Below are 6,590 nucleotides of genomic sequence, written 5' to 3' on the forward strand. Positions count from 1 at the left end.
GCCATCCTGAAAAGGCAGTGTGGGTGGTATGCAACAGAATGGGTGCCCATAGAGTCGGCGGGTGCCCCACAACACAGAGCTGCTGATACTGTGTTGTCTCATGTCAGATGACCTGCAATGATGACGCTGGCACAGTAAGCCCAGATGTTCCTTTGTGAAAATTCTACACTTTGCAGCACATGCTCATGTCAGGCAGAAGCCCCATGGAATAAATCTGCACTAGACCAGGAAACCTGCACACTCAGATACCAGCCCCTGCAAATCCATGCATCTGTGTGGAATGGTATAGGACAACAAGCTTTCCCACCTTCAACCAGGTCACCTGGCCCAAACCAAGCCAATAGCTGAATGACACTCTCACAGTCTATCTTGTGTGCCATAAAATCAATAGATATAGGCTAATAAAAGAAAAAATAGATCAATTATGGTTTGTTACACTTATGATTAATCAGGTTAGGTATGCAAATCTAAAAGTACAACTGCCAGTACCTACCCTGATTGCCTTGCTTTTAAAGGGATCAAGACCAACAATTAATAACTTAAAGCTATATATAACATAAAGCATGCAAAAGGGTAGCAACTTGTAAGAGGCCAGTACTAATGATTCATATGATGTTTTTCTTTTGGCTTGTTTCTTATCCATTCCATTGCAAGCTGTTTTCCCAGCCAAATCTTGACTTCAACATGGATTAAAACATAAATATGTCTAAAAGTACTGCAGTGTGCAAAACAAAGGCATGGCTAGCTGGCTAGCTAAGCATGACCAATGACATAGATAATGAGCAAATATCACAATTTTATCTATTTGAGTAGTTTATAGCTGAGATGATGTTTAACATAACACCTTATACCATTCAACCACACATTAACAGAAATGCACACAGTAGCTGCTTGGGCTACCTTTATCACACCAGCATAACAATTTGATAACTGACATGCTTTTACCATACCACCAAATTTGAACAAGATAGGCACTTGAATGTCATGTAAGTGACACAACCATCAACCATCATGTACATGACCCATGCCAGCTGTTATGGCATGGGATAGACAGACAATGGTATTGGATCACTTGATCACTAAAAATGGCAAGATCAGTGTGCTTCAGTAATAATCTGCAGGAAACATGGTGAGAGGCTTTTACTCAGCAGTGTGCTGCACTGCACTAAGTGAGATAGCCATGCAACTAAAAAAAAATGGAACATAAATTCCTGACAGATTCAAAATGCTGCCAAAATGTTTAGCACAAAAATACTCAAGCTTCTTGCTGACTTTGAGTTTTCTTAAAACAACATACTTAGCTTGGCAATGGCCATTCCACCAAGCTTTAAAAGCAAGCTCACAAACTTCAACACTCTAGCCTGTATTTTGTTCAAACGTTACCATGCACTACCACGGGCTTTCGACTGTGAACGGCGGAAAAAGACAGGAATGCGCTACACACGGTAGCAGACACATGCCCTCGCCATATGTTGCTAATCATCCACACGCTACGAGTTTGCACGTCAGCTTCTACAAACCCATCGGGGGAAAACGCATCAAAAATATACCACAGCGAGGAAAATGAGAGGTGAGAACGGCCACGAACAGCGTCAATCACCGCGCCCAGACAGCCCGGCCGGGATCAACACGTACGGATTGGGCACTTGGCGGTGGCAAAACCTAGGCGAAACTCGTACAAACGTTGAAAGCGGCATGCGTCAACGCCCTAAGCGTTACATACGTAAGCATACGCCGCTGGTGGGCCATGTTTGTCGTAGCCGTGCTTTAGTAGTGGCAAAAAGACTGCATCATCTTAAATCGTTGGAAGAACGGAGCTAAGTCGCTATTCCTGATAAGGACTTCTTGCATGCCATTATTGTGCCATCATTTGAAACCATTTTTTTAGTCAAACGTTATGGCTAAGGGAAAGTATTCGAGAACATGCGGGTAATTTTGGTGGAATTCGTTTGTAATGCTGGTTCACTATTTCGTCATACGAAGTACTCGGAGAACAGGGCGCCAGCTTTGGTGTTCATTTGTAATGCTGCTTTCTATTTTCATCAGATAAGGGCCAGGGCCCAGTGTCCTTCTCTTATGGTTGTCGAAGCACGTTTGAAATGAGTTACCGGTGCTCAGAGCAACACGGAGCCGACTTTTTGGTGTTGGTGGAAGGGGCGGATCCAAGATTTTGTCAAGGAGGAGCCACGCAACATTGTGGGCCCCCCGGAGTTTGGGGCCCCTCCAAAAAGTATCAAAAGTTATTTCTCTTGTTCGTGACATTTTAGAACAGGTTGTATGTAATAAATAAACATATATGTATATATATATATATATATATATATATATATATATATATATATATATATATATATTATGTGTGTGTGTGTGTGTGTGTGTGTGTGTGTGTGTTTGGTGTGTGTATGTGTGTGTGTATGTATACATGTATTTACTTATTCACTTATTAACGAGGTCGGAAACCCCATTTTACTGTGCACAGGCCTATATAGCTGGGCGTGCTATGCATACATACACATAAAGCTCACTCATTTTCTACAGATAATGTTACATGATTTGATTTTCAGGTTAAGTGTTTCGAAACAACCAGGCAAAATAAACTTGAGTTGGCTGCAACGACCATCAAAACCAAGCACGGACTTGATTCCTAACGTATGCATTGATGGCTGGCCGGCTGGGCGGCGTAATCAGCTGATGGCTGTGACCAGTGCATAATTTTTCCTTTGTGATAAGGGAGTGCAGCATATTCTAGCATTTAAAGTATGTTTAGAACGTCACACGCTAGTATGATGTCACATACTCAATGGCCAATGGAAATGACACATGCGACGTCGCGACATGTAGGATTACGTCGGCAATTGCGTATACAAATTTATCGGCGCGTATTAGACAACTGCTCTAAGGCGAAGGCACCAAGGGCAATTGGGACGGAATCTGAGCGATTATGGGTGCCGCAGGAGGCCAACAAAGTGGCTCTCATCAACAAATATACTATCCTCAGAGCAAGCAAAAAGAACCCAATACCAGCATCGTGGGCCCCTAAACGATCGGTAGTGCCCCGGTTGGCTGACGTGTGTTGCCCCACCCAAGGTACAAGACCCTCTGGGCAAGGGTGCATTATCCAAGACCATGAATCGATACCCCTGTGCGATCAAGAGTGTACGAGCATGTCAACAGAAAGAGCCTCGATAGGATTGAATAGTCCTCCGCAAATGAGATCAAAGGGAAAGATCCTTCGATCAAAGCAGAGGGCCTCTGAGCATGGAGTATCTCAATGTCTTACTTTATCAGGGCCACAGTAACAGCACAATGCCCTCAAAGAAATGGAAAGAACCGGAGACTTATATGAATGGGCCCTGAGCAGCTGAGTGTACCCTGGCATATGGGGCCCCGGAAAAGCGCACAGAGCATTTCGGGCGAATGGGAAAAGTCCGTGGAAGAAAACCTGATCGATCAAGAGTGCCCAGGCATGGAAGCAGATAGCGTCCCAACAGCAGCGTTAGGTCCTACGAGGAAATGCAGAGATCAAAGGCAACATGGAAAAGCTCCTTAGGGATCAGATTGACAGATTGCAAGTGGGCATGTAGGACCCGGGCGGCAGCGTAAGGCCTTTGGACAGCGTGGATGAGCCTCAAATCCCCCCCCCCCCCCCCCCCCCCCCCCAGCAGTACCTTTTCAACGAGGAATGAAGTAACTTCGGCTGCTCATGAACTCTTTACTTTTGCCAGCAATCGTTCTCAGTCGTCTGTAGGTTCAAAGGTGTCCAATTTTGTTGCAAGAAAACTGCGCCTGTTCGGCCGGTTATGGGCCTCTTCGAAACTTTAGGTCCTCCCTGCATGGTCCATAGAGACGTGGCCCCGTGCCGCTCCCCCCCCCCCCCCCTCTTGCATCCGCCACCGGCCCGAGCAGTTTAGTAGATGGGGCCCGCCAAGAACACAGGACCACCCATCAAAATAAGAAATACTTACGACAAAATATGTAGGGCTCCCAAGGATTGAGTGTGCTCGGGCAGATTAAAATATAGGGCCCCTGTCAAGAGCGTATGGCCCTCCATTTAAATAAGAAGTACCCAGGATCCAACATGGAGAGACCCCAAATGATCGGGTGTGCCAGAGCAGGTTAACTGATACGGCTCCCAACAAGAGCGCAGGGCCCTTCATTCAAACGGAAAGCACCTTAGCGCAGTAAGCGGGAAACTCAGCGATCGCTGGCGGCCAAACGTGACGCAGAGTGACAGAGATGAATACCAGGCTGCCAGGAGAGGCCAGCTCAGCGCAGACGGGTGCTCAGCAGCACGCAGCAGAGGACCAGCATTTCAGAGACTAGTGAAGCATTTCCGACTATCTAGGTTAGCGCCAAAGGCCGGAGAGCCCTGACTGACATATCGCTGCGCAGTCTCAGATGGTGGCTTTAGGTGCTTCCCTCCCTCTACAAACCCAAAGTGGAACTCTCTTGGCGCAAAGGACGACTTAAGCTCATTAAGGAGCAGTATTTCTGCTAGTTTAAAAATCACCGAGACGAATGAAATCGACCAATAATTATCTAAGACATCAGGACTAGACTCACGTTTTTTGACGAGGGGCACAATTGTCCTGCAGGAAAAGCTGGACGATACCCGCAGTTCATAAAAGCAGGCGACCAGGAGCCGTGCCAAAGTCTGTGAAAGGGCTGGAGAAGCTCCATACAGAAATCCCGCCCGCACGCTGCATCGCGTCCCAGACGCGCAATAAGACTAGCAATCTCATCAGGAGAGAAGTGTGAGTGAGAAGGCCCCTCTTAAAATGTCTTAAAATGTAGAAAATGGCCCCTCATCATGTGTGAAGGACCAAGACCGGTCTCAGCAGCGGCTCTGAGCATGGCAACATGCTGCTTTACCACAAACTATTCTATCGTAAACGCTCGCAACTGCCTGAAGCTAATGTGAGACGTGGAATCATCGGCTGTGAACGATGACCGCGAGCGCTGCATGCCACATACAACTGCTCCACGCGCGCCCAGAAGGCACGGAGCCGCCCGCCGCGACGCATTATGGCAAGAAGCCGTACCTCTCGGTCCGGCCGGGCTCAGGCAGCCCTCTTATGTGCGCGTCGGTATGCCCTCCGTTTATCTCTAAAACAGTTGTGCAGCGACGATCCGTGAGGCCGGCCATCTAGCGTCCAGAGAAGAAACCAGACCCGCTCTCCGTTACGAGCAGCTGCGCGGGACAGAGTCCACCAAAGTTTCGGCGATCGCTAGGGTCTAGACCAGCCGGCCTCGGAGGCTGCTGCATGGATCACCGATGTCAGCCCAAAAGCCCTCTGATCAGCGCTGAACCAAGAGGGCAAGCCGCAAACCGAGGACAAGAGGGCAAGGCAAGTTGCCAAGCCGCTCGGCCAGGCCACTGCGGAATGCATCATCACGGGCAGCACGTTACTAATTGACCATGACGCGCTGCGGACCGGCTCCAAGGCGTGTACCTTCACTGTTCTCCGTTTGCCCCTCCTCACCTTTCTGACGCCTAGAAAGCAGGGCATTACAAATGCGAGGGCTGTATTGCATCAATGGAAAGAATGTTTCTTCTAACTGATTCAAAAGTAAAAGGAACAAAGAAAATGAAAACTTGAATGTCACGTCCAGTTGAGTGCAGCAGGCTGAGCTATTCATACCTTTAAAGCTCCGCATTCGTGCCGCGTTTACTTAGGCCTTTTCTGTTATTTTCGCATGATGCGAATATCTAATTACACGGTTAATACCTATGCGGTGTCAATTTTGGTCTAGTTTTGCGTTATTGTCCGAGTGTTTTGACATTAATCAGCGACATCCAAGTTCTACAGACTGCAGCACGTTGTGTTATTTCGCCACATCTTATCGGACAAACTGGTCGAATGTTATTGCTCCAATTCTCCCCGTCTTGACTGGAGACAGATGTCTGGAGAGCTGACAGTCCTGCGCTAGCCCATGAGATGCGTGTGTGTCCACGAACCGAGGCACTCCGCACCGTGGTCTTCCCCGGACAGGGCAAAAGGGTGAGGCGGCCTTTACGAGGTGGATGGTGATGTGCGCATCTGTGTGCAGTCTCACCTTGGCGTGCCCTTTATTGGCCAGATTTGATTTCCAGTGAAGGTGTGCGTTGGATGTGGCATTGAGTTAGATGGATTAACGTACATTTAGTGCATATCGCGTGAGCACGAGATTTTCCATTTGTTCGTGCGAAGAGCCGGGCCTGTTCGACGGTGTACACGGATCCTCCCTTTTTTACCGGCCTGCAATTACCGTGTGGCAACCGAAGCAATAGTTGCAATGAGATAATTCTTAGATAGTAGAACGCCTGACCACCGAGTTGCTGATGTTGATTCACGTGCGAGAGAGCTTGATGTTGAGAAAATCACTGCCACAACCCGTTGATGGAGTCCATTGTGCATTGCGTTGACTGGTGGCCCACCCAGAGGAATACAAATCGACACCAATAATTCCTGAAGAATGACCTTTCTATAAGTTGCGATGAATCCAATGCAGGGTTAACCCGCGCCCGGCCGGAGGTCTGAGAAAACTGCGCCCCACCGGAGGGGGGGTAGGTGGGGGGGGGGGGCGGACTTTTCCCTGGGATCTCCAAC

Source organism: Pollicipes pollicipes, unplaced genomic scaffold (assembly GCF_011947565.3).
Source record: "Pollicipes pollicipes isolate AB1234 unplaced genomic scaffold, Ppol_2.1 Scaffold_4881;HRSCAF=5763_pilon_pilon_pilon, whole genome shotgun sequence".
Classification (NCBI taxonomy): Eukaryota; Metazoa; Arthropoda; class Thecostraca; order Pollicipedomorpha; family Pollicipedidae; genus Pollicipes; species Pollicipes pollicipes.